Here is an 11,164-nt window from a genome sequence, read left to right on the forward strand (position 1 = left end):
TTATGGTAATGGAGCCTATATAAGCAGATAAGTTCTGCCATGCTCAAGCAGATGAAAATATTAAATAGTTGTCAGTAGAAACTGTAAATGTCTTGGTCTCTTTACAAAGTGAACCACCCAGTGCTGTAATCTAAGGCAATGTATCATACCTGAGCTCAGCCCGTTTTGCATGGAAATAAGCCTTTTTACAGGACTTTATATACACTATAGTGTGAGCAAATATGAGCTCTTCCTGCTCCTACTCCAAGCTACAAAAAATAATGAGCCTGTATTAGTGCAGATAAGAAAAGGTAAATGCCACAGATAAACTGCAAGAGAACACTGTGTCTGCCTGCAGAGACTGATGGCTGCACCATTCTGAGGCTCTCATACCCACAGCCTGACACCTTTCTGCAGAAAGACCCTGCCCTCTCCTCTACTTCAAAGTGACAACAGTCAGCCTGGGTAAAGTGGTTTGAAGCAGCAAAAAAAGAAGCAAATGAGAGAAGAGTAACTCTCCTATACCTATAATGGCTGTGTGGCTAAACTTCTGTTCATGGCACAGTTGCAGTGCTTTTTTACTGAAGTCAGAAGAAGTCAGCTTAAAAAGAAGACAATAATATTTAAATAAAGGCTGTTTGCCTTCACACCAGACTGATTTTTCATGGTTTGTTTCTATACATCTGGGGCCAGGCATTGACAGTGGGACCACTGGCACAGAGTGCCTCTCTCAAATGAGTGGCACAGGCAGCTGCTGCCTCTGGGAAATCCGCAAACGGTATAAATCCTACAGCCTCTGTGCAGCCATGGCTCCATTGCTACAGACTGACAGATTTGTCCTTTCTTTTTTGTTTTCCTCCAGTGTTTCAAAGTTCCAAATGTTTTTCTACTTCTGAAAACACGGTAACTAATTCACAGAAATCTGTGCTTGTACAGTATATTCTGTATAATCGGCTATCATTTTTTCAAGAAATTTGATCTGATGTTAAGTATGTGCCTCAGGAGGTTTTTAAAAAACATTTTTTTCTCTTCTAAAATCTCTACTGCCAGTGCAGTTATGAGAGAAAAAAGTCTCTACTCTTATTAAAGAAAAACCTATCATTAGACCTCCCCTTTTAATCAAGAAGATTTCTGACATAAGGACATTTTCTTGTTTAATACATCGCTAAAGTATGCTGTTGACTAATATTCTGCCAGTAGTGATTTCCCCTGGGAAAGTGAAGTGGTATAGACTTCCTTCCTCATCTGAGAAAAAAACCCCACTGAAATGTGTTTTTTCCAGGCGGCTGGTCAAGGAAGCAGGTGTCAGGCTCATAAGAAAGTGTGCAAGTTCCGCATCAGAGCCCCCTTCTTCCTCTGCTCAGCTGATGGCAACACCTGTCTCACACTGAGACCTTTCTTGTGAAAGAAAACACTTCCTTGTTGACCTAAGGCACATTTAGCCCATACTATATATAATTTATCAGACATTTCTGCTGCAAGATATAAAAAACTTCCATGTTGTCTTTTTTTCCTGCCACAGCTACCTGTTGTTCGTCTCTCTGCAAGCTGTCTGGCTGCTTGGTTTGGGTACTTGGCAGGCCTGGCTATATTTTCTATTCCTTCCTTCCTTCCTTCCTTCCTTCCTTCCTTCCTTCCTTCCTTCCTTCCTTCCTTCCTTCCTTCCTTCCTTCCTTCCTTCCTTCCTTCCTTCCTTCCTTCCTCCTTTCCTTTTTCCCCTACAGCATTTACATCTATCCCTCCAACTAGCCCCCTAGTCTCTCCCTGTCATTTCCAGATCAGTATAAAATCCCCACCCTCCGCAGACCCACTCGCGTTACACACTGGTGTCCATTATACTCGTCCTCGCCCCGCTCCTCCTCCTCGTGCAGTACCAGCTGCCCCTCTGCACTGAAGCACAATCTGCCCTTGTCGAAGCAGCCACCGCCAGCTCACCCGCCTGAGCCATCTGGACCCACAGACCTCAACTCAGCTGAGTCCCATGGCACTTGGCTCTAGGAGCTTATCTGAACTCCCTTCTCTTGACAATTAATTTTTCTTCCTTTCTTCACTGTTTTTTGGGCTGTAAATCAAGGATTACTATTGCACTCTGTGAAGTGATTTAGAAAACAAGCTGAACTGGGCACTCTACAGACTGAGATGAGATCATGTTGTATTTCATTGTCTTGAGAAGTGTTTGGCAGGCAGGTACTACATTGTGTGCCATGGTGACTGCTGATGGAAGGAAATGCATTACAAATGCATACACTCCACAGAAGTCACTTGAAAAGTCAGTATTTGCAAGGGTTATTTTGCAGCACTACATGAGACATCATTATTTACTTCCTTTTATTATTTCCTTCTTTTATGTACTCCAGCTTTTCATTGAGGAAATAAAAAATGGCATCTTCTCAAATGGTGGGTAAATTTTTCAAAAGTCAGACTTATAATGGTGATTATTGTTTGCAGGCAATTTCCTTCAGCAAAGATTTAGTGTGCCTTTAGTTTTCCGGTGGATCGTGTGAGGTAAATCTCTAAGTATACAATAAAGAAAAACAAAGATAAAGGGAGAAGATAAAAACAAGTAGCGCACAGACTTAGAGGAACAGATTTACCACCACAAACAAAGAAGCAAAATCCTATTAACTGCCATGGGAGGTGCCAGCAATAAAATAAGAACTCAGCTAGTCACTTTGTCATTAGGGTTTCTTAAGTTGCATTGCTCTAGAAACTACTTGAATCTCTTTTCCTGCAAGTCTGTGTGGTTTTTCTCCTAAATCTTCATCTACTAACAATGCAAACTAACTTCCACCAGGTTTGCACGCATCCTTACCAGCTAAGAGCACGCTCAGTGCTTAGTCCAAGCTGGGCCTGGACACATGTCAATACAAATCAGGCAGGATAGCACTAGGGGCTCACTGCTCTGTTAACAGGCTACTGCCAAACGCTTGAAGGGACTTAAAATGATAGAACCATAGAATGCTTTGGGTTGGAAGGGACCTTAAAGATCATCCATTTCCAAACCCCCTGCTTCCAACCCCCCTGCCATGGAGGGACACTTCCCACTGTATCAGGCTGCTCAAAATTCCACCCAACCTGGCCCTGGACACCTCCAGGGATGGGGCATCCACAGCTTCCCTGGCCAACCTGTGCCAGTGTCTCACCACCCTCATGGTGAAGAATTTCTTCCTAATGTCTAGTCTAAATCTTCCCCCCTCACATTTAAAGCCATTCCCCCTCATCCTATCACAACATGCCTTTGTAAAAGTACTTCCCCAGTTTCCTTCTTATGTCTTAACTCTCAGATAAATCATTATTTTTGTTTTCTGTTCTATCTGGCCATTCACTTTCATAAAACTTAAAAGAATTTATTTATCATCTTTAAGACTTCTGCTTCTCTTCGAAGTACAGCTGCAACTGACAAATGGGCTTAAAACTTACTAGTGGGAAACTGTCAGGAAAATGGATAGAGAGAGAGTTAACAAGATCCCCGAGGCCTTGCTCTGGCAGGAGGCCATGCGGCTGCTCCAATGGCACCACTGCTTCACGATAATTTTAGGACTCCTCAGTAAGCAGATCTGACACCCCAGCAGTTGTACCCTCTAGGTACAGACAGAGTACAAATGAGCAAAGAAAGGCAGATGATCTTCAGTTCATGCAGTGAAGCAAGATACTCAAAACTGCACCTGGACCTTGGATGTAGGGCTGGATCAAAAAAAAAAACCACTCACATATTTTAAAAGATGCAGGAGGACTTTTCTCCCACACTGTAGTCAAAAGCCTGCCTATTCAACTTTAAACTTGTCAGGAACCCCTCATCCTAGATGCTATTTGCACAGACAGATCTATCTGCAGGGAGCTTCTCAATCCAACTGTATTGAATATCGACAGCTACATCTGTTTTATGAAAAGTTCCCAATTCAGAGACACTGATGTTTGACCCAGATGTGTCCCTTTGTGGTATCAGCATGAGACTTGGGCATCGCTGAGCCTTAGAAAGAGAACCAGCATGTGTGCTGTGTCTGGGATATACAGTACTCCCTGTCTAGGAGCCCAGAGCTGGAATTTGATTCTCTCTTCAGGAATACAGCGTGGCAAAACAAACTGGAGACACTATGTACTTCCTTGGATCAGCATTTTGACACCTCTGTTCCTCATATCACCCATTATAAAATGCAGATGGTAATAATGCTTCTGTGTCACTGTTATTTTCTCACCCAGAAAGCAGCAGGGATTGTCTCTGTGCTTCTGTTTTACCTGCACTCAGCACCACCATACCTTGACACCATTTTGGAAGTCTGCATGCTACTTAAGTAAAAAAGGATAGTAATATTACATGTTGCTAGTCCCAGAAAAGTCTCTGTATGCATAGTGATTAGTGATTCAAACCCTAGTTCCAGCTTTGAAACTCATTGGTCTAGCAGTGCCTTGCACAATTTCCAAGCAAGAGCACTTTTCCGACATTGGTAAAAAGAATGGGAGGATGCTGGCCAAGGTCAGATGGCAAAGTGGGATAAGCCTTGCTGAAAGACCAGGCAGACTCCCTGCTGGTACTTTTCAGTTACAGTCAAGGAAAATCTGCTGAGCTAGGTAAATCGCTAGTGACAAGGACATTTGTTCTTACCCAAGAACTGGTTCATTCATGTGACAAAGTACCAGGAAGCAGACAGTGATATTCTCCTGCCATGTGGGAGTCAGTACAGCACATGTCCAGCCTGCTTGCTCATTATTTGCAGCATGAGGATATATACTAATCATAGCTGGCATCTACTTGTTCTTCCAGGATGCTTAGAGAGACACATTATACCTCCAGTGAGTTAAAATCACCAACTTCAACCATTATTTTGTGAGATTGTTGGCCAGTTACTGTTCATATCCAAACCAAATCCTGCCAGTAATCTGGACAGAAGTCTAGCATGTCATCTAAGTGATTTGCATGACATCTATACAAAGCCAAGAATGGGGTTCTCATTTATTTGGAGGGAAAGTTCATTAAATATTCCATTTCCTAACAGTATTGCCTTTTATGGGTGATTTTCAAAGACAGTCTTAGGTTCCCTGTTATACTGTTGACTAGAGTGTGAGCAACAAGCCCCTTAGGAGATTAAAGCATTCATTTCAAGCTATATCTGCAAGTGTGAGTGAGGGCTAGCAGCCTGATAGAGAGGAAATACAGAGACCTCTCAGAGTTCCTTATGTTATTTTCCCTGTAATTAATATAGTCATCCTAGTTAATAAGCTTTGAGTCAAACTCCCCTTTAGCCATGATGAAAGAATACTGACATTAATTAGCTACGCACTAACTGCCAGTGAAAACCTGGAAATTACAGCTGAAGTAAGGAGGGACCCCATCTGAATGCAGCTGTATTTTGCTTTCCTGCAATGTAAATCCATTTTTTTACAAGTATGTTCCTGTATAACACAAGTTTACTTATAAGGACCTACTTTTGATGCAATCAAACTTACATTCAAAGTAGATTCAAAAGGCTCTCAGCACACGAGCTAAGGAAACAGGAGCAAGATTAAAGCTGAAAGTATATACATCATCTAAAATTACTTGAGGAGATGAAAAGAACTGTGCTAAGCAAGCTTCGTCTTCTTAGGATTTGTACGTGTTGTCCCATAATGTTCCCCTTGAACGGTTTCCTTGAAATTAACTCAGCTCCTTACAACCCACTCTTCCACCAACTCATCCATGCCATGAAGGGCAGCAACCCAGACAGCCTATGCCAAAATAATGTATATTGTAGTGAAGCTCTGCCTATTGTTCCCTCCATGTAGTACTCATTTGATTCTCTCTCTTCCATCTAGGACCTCAATTTCAAAAAACTTACAGAACTGCCCTTGCTCACTTTTCAGACATTTTGTTCTGTACTGCACTTGTTTGAAATCTGAAAACTGGGGTAACTGACCAGCAAAACCAGACAGCCAATGAGACTGGAACTGTCTTCTTCCATTAGAAAGTCTGGCTAAAACTGAGAAAAAGTTATTTATGAGCCAGCACAGCAGAAAGTCCCTGAGATAAGAGAGATGTTCTCAAACGACAAGGAGAATAAGATCATTATTGCTGCTTAGCCCATGATTTTATCCCTCACTGTGTGCTGATCCTTCCTGTTTTCCTGACCTGCCACCTGGAAAACTGGGATGTTGATTGTAGGATTATTCAAGAGCTTTGAATGCAATTTAGCTTTTGAGGTTTGTAAGAAAAGAAGCTGGGCTATTTCCATATCTACAGCTACAACAGTCTAATAATTTGCTGTTAATTATAGAACTTCATTTATAGGCTTAGTTAACTTACCACAGTATTTCTGATGTGTATTTGTACATCTTATGTGCCACTTTCAGCTGTTGCAGTATTAAGTTAAAGATGGGCCAGAAGTATTGCATTCCTGAGAAACAGACCTTGTAAAATTTTGCAGTCAGGGTATCATCTGAGTTGCCAGGCATGCCCCATAGTGAAGTGATACGTATATAACAAGCTGTTTGTCTGGCTGCTACATACCATAGATTAGTTGTCATGCCTTGGTCAAAACAACAAAGCGTGAAATACTTCTCCCTTTCCTGAGAAATACAACACGTCATAACAAAAGACAGGCTCCTCTCTGCTCTTCTAGAATTGGCTTCTGTTATACATTTTTCTTAGAAAACTGAACAACTAGATAAAAGAGTATCTGCAGTATCTTGTGTCCATAATTTGTCTTGAGTACCATGAATTAAGAATACCGCTTCTATCTCTTCTGTCATAAGACAAAAATGACCAGAGATGAATGCAAACCATTTTTTATAGACTCCATGCTCAACAGAGTTTTGTCAGTGTCACCATATGTTGTAATTTGCATCTGGGTATATTTCAGCTGAAAAAGGGATAAAATCACAAGTAACTAGGCAACAGCCCCTCATATTCTGGAGGTGTGTGCTGTTCCAGTACAGATACATAAACTGCTAGGCTTGTGAATGATGCTAGTAGGAGTACAATTGTAACAGGGAGACAGCTAACACCTTTTCAGATTTCTTGAATGTGGCAATTCCTAATCCACCCTCAGAAACTCCCAATACCCTTTGCACCTTTTGCCCAGAGTTTTAGAAATGTTAATTTGGTGCATAACTGAATCACTGGAAGAATTCTCAAAGGTCATTTAAAGGACAAGCTTTGATGGGAACAAAAAATGTTCAGTATTAAAGAGACTGTTTACATTAGTTCTAAAAAGCAATTGAAAACTTTCTCTGCATCTCATAGAAAGACAGGCATTTTGCCTCCCTTGGTACATCCTACATGAATTGTAAGATCAGAACAAAATTATGATTCTGTGCAACAAGAAAAAAGTTAAACGATTATTACATAAGCAAACAAAAAAAAAAAAAAAAGAATAATCCAGAGGACAATTAATAGTTCGTGAATCAGTTCTGTGTGTAGTATGTAAGCCACTTTTTGTACTAGGTCTAGCATAAAAGGCTTAATTTGGTTTTTTTTTTAGTCATTACTGTGCCACAACTTTCATTTGTATTCTGCTGTTATTCACTGTGCAAACGTACCATAAATACTATTGCTATACCATTTGAACAATGCAATAATACAATATATACTTGCTTTGGACATCGTACAGTAATTGTCACTTCTTATCTAATAAGTCATTTTCCAGGTTTTCAAAAGGTGACAGTCACCAAAGAGAGCCTCATAAAAACTTGCCTTGTTTGTCATTGGTTGGAAGCCCTTTCAAATACCTGTCACAGCAGTAATTGCAGTTCTGATGGTCTGAGGACATAAATGAAGAGATGTTACATGGGAAGGGAGAGAATTTATTCTAACAGGCCAACTGGTTAAGCTGGAAAAAGTAGATCGAGCTTACAAGGCCCATATCCTTCTCTTCAGGTCAGAAACACTAGGAAAAAAATTAAAACCTAAATATAGGCCAAACAAAAGGAAGAAGATTTTTAGGAAGCAACAAAGTTTAAAGTTCTCATTGATCTTACCTTCACCCTTGATGGAGGTAAAAAGGAGCAGCCCAACACTCGGAATATCTTGCTAACTCCAGATCCTGCTTGGTCTGTCATCCATCCCTCCTCCCTTGGACTAGATCTTTGAACACGGCCAGCATCCACTGTCCATCTAAAGCTGAATTCATACCTGAGCATGTATCTCCCTGTCTTCTAGCAGGAGAGAATCTTCATATTAATATTTGATTTCCAGTTAGTTTATGCATCATTTTCCTCAGCTTTGTCACTAGCATGAAAGGAATTTTTGTTCCACAGAGAAAAGTGTGCATGCACTACAAGGGAGCACTCAAAAATCACAAGTGACGCATAAATAGGAAATGTGCATTTTGAGGTTACTCCATGCATGGGAATTTTGGCAGCTGATTTGAGAAGAGAACAGAAATAGAATCACATATGAAGCAGCAAAGAAAGCACTAAGTGTGAAGGAAGGTTGATGGCACAAACTTTTTATATGAAAGAAGAAACAGACTTCTCTATAGTTCCTTTTCATTCTTCTCTATGGGCTTAGCTGCCTTGCCTTTTATATTTATGTCAACAGTCTGCTGCTTGTTTCAATAGTCTTTATTTTTACCATCCGTAGACTTATACAATACCAAAGGCTCTTCAGACACCAGTGAAGAGCCATGGGCTAGAGAAGCTCAGGAGCTTACCAGTGTGCCAAGCTGGGGGTACATCCAAGGGCAGAGCTGTGGCTGCCATGAAGTCCTTAAGGAACTGACTTTTGCAAGAGAGACAATGAATGTGAACCCAACTACTTGCAGAATAAAACACAAAACTTGTGTCCGGCTTGGCTATTCACATGTTCAAAGCTAAACAACACAACTACTCCCTCTCTGAAGGAGAGATCTCAAAGTTGACAACTAGAAATGCACTCATAGCCATTCTGCTGCTTTACCAAACTATTTTTCAAAAAGTTGAATGGGTGACAAGGAGAGAGACACACTGAAGTGATGGGGTGAAATGCAGCCCCTGTCGGACGAACAACAGACAGGGCAGACACAAGACAAGCTGGTTTCAAGAAATTTCATGTGCACAGTGCATAAGAGACCACACAAGGGACTCCATGCTCCAACACAAAGAGGTAAGTTTAGTCACTTTTTGGGTGGCGCATACTTCATCCTCTCAGTTTTCTATGCCAGTTCACATGCTATTTGGTGTCTCCACTGTGGGGATGAAGTTGTTCATTTCTCTTGGATCCACTGGCTTTTGGATTTGGTTTGGGGTTTGTTGGTTTGGTTGTTTTTTTTTTTTTTTCCAGAAAAACACGAAGAGTAAGAGTGCAGAAGACCTTCAAAACTTGCTCAAGCTGTCAGAGTCATTTTACTCAATGATGAGCTCTGCCTGGCCCAAGGACAAGGGTGTACCTTCAAGCACATCAGATTCATCACCCCACAGAAATAAAAAAGGCTGGTGCTGGAGTATGCTTCAGTGAAAGGGTATCTTTACCCTCAGCACACATCCCTCAGCTGATGATGTGATGATAGAAAGCACATGAAAATATTTTTTTTCTCTTTCTGCTGATGACATGATGATGGAAAGCACATAAAAAATAATCAAAACTGCCTCTTTAAATCAGCATGTTGCAATGACATAAAATACTTCCTGGATTATAAAATGAAATTAGAAGATGCTGTTGCTATAAGGAAGAGAAAAAGAAGCACAAGTTCTAGGTCCTGTGCAAAGGAGCCTATGAAATACATTGCTCTGAAATTAACATTTTTGATTAAAAGAGAGAAATATGAAAGACAGATGACAGTTCAGTTGCTAAAAGAAAGAAAAACTTGACATTTTATAAATTATGTTTAAGCCTGTAATTCTAATATGTGCAGTATAAGATCACAGAAAAGATTTTGAATTGTACTCAGGTTAGTTAAAATTTCCTTGAAATGGCAGCCATACCTGGCCAGCAAATCCTGTGAATAGTAAAAGCCTTCTTTCATTTCACGAGACTTGAGAAATCTGTGACAGTACTTCAGGACTTCTGAGAAACTTTGGTTTTCAACAAGTGCAGAAGATGCCATTTTTTCCCAGTGTAAGAGGTACTTGCAAAGTGATTAGAAAGAGATTCTCCACAGTACTTGTTATTTCTAAAAATAACATAAAGAAAGGAGGTGCTGCATTTTAGGAAGCAGCTAGGGCTGGTAAGTGAGGAATTTAAAGAGCATAATTTGATGATGTGAAATTTCAGAACAGGCAGAGATCTAATTTAAAAGTGATCATCCACTAGAATGCAACAAAATCAAGATGACATTTACCAGTTGCATACTAAAATTGAGAATTACTGGGAGATAACAGTTTTACAAAGTTAGCCATCAACAGAATCCTATATCTAAGAGGACTAAGTAGCGTACAGATGGTAATGTGCCTTGTTCTTATTTTTCACCTGTAACTTAAATTAGCACAAGAACATTGTCTTTTGAATGAATGTTAACACAGAGAAAAATGGGTGACTTCTTTTTAAGGAAAAAAAATATTTTATCTCTAAATGTGATGTGTAATTGAGTTACATTGTTTTTTCCTCTTAAAAGTGAGCATAAGTAAAATTGATTGTGAAATTGTAGCAATCTACATTAAAGCTTAAAGATCACAGAATCACAAGGTTGGAAAGGACCCATTGGATCATCGAGTCCAACCATTACTAACACTCCCTAAACCATGTCCCTCAGCACTTCATCCAACCGTTCCTTAAACACCTCCAGGGAAGGCGACTCGACCACCTCCCTGGGCAGCCTCTGCCAGTACCCAATGACTCTTACTGTGAAGAATTTTTTTCTGATATCCAACCTGAACCTTCCCTGATGGAGCTTGAGGCCATTCCCTCTTGTCCTGTCCCCTATCACTTGGGAGAAGAGGCCAGCTCCCTCCTCTCCACACCCTCCTTTCAGGTAGTTGTAGAGAGTAATAAGGTCTCCCCTCAGCCTCCTCTTCTCCAGGCTAAACCACCCCAGCTCTCTCAGCCGCTCCTCGTAGGACTTGTTCTCCAGCCCCTTCACCAGCTTCGTTGCTCTTCTCTGGACACGCTCCAGAGCCTCAACATCCTTCTTGTGGTGAGGGGTCCAGAAGATATTGCGACTTAAGGGCATACTTAACATTAAGATTCAGGCAGTCCATAATTACTACCAATATTTTAAAGAAAATTGGAAACAAAAAACCCAAACAAAGCAGAAATCAAAGAAAATGCCACTAGAGCTAGAACAAGTTTGCTGAAGTG

The 11,164-nt window shown here is 40.7% G+C and overlaps 1 long non-coding RNA gene across 1 annotated transcript in view; it reads right to left on the reverse strand.

Moving 5' to 3' along the window:
- Positions 1-8,213, reverse strand: part of LOC128850543 (uncharacterized) — a 42,976-nt gene extending 34,763 nt beyond the window's left edge. Inside the window, exon 1 of the long non-coding RNA XR_008447970.1 lies at positions 7,930-8,213. This is a non-coding gene — a long non-coding RNA (uncharacterized LOC128850543). The remainder of the gene's footprint in view (positions 1-7,929) is intronic.
- Between the last annotated feature and the right edge of the window lie 2,951 nt (positions 8,214-11,164).

This window comes from Cuculus canorus, chromosome Z (assembly GCF_017976375.1).
Source record: "Cuculus canorus isolate bCucCan1 chromosome Z, bCucCan1.pri, whole genome shotgun sequence".
NCBI classification, from domain to species: domain Eukaryota; kingdom Metazoa; phylum Chordata; class Aves; order Cuculiformes; family Cuculidae; genus Cuculus; species Cuculus canorus.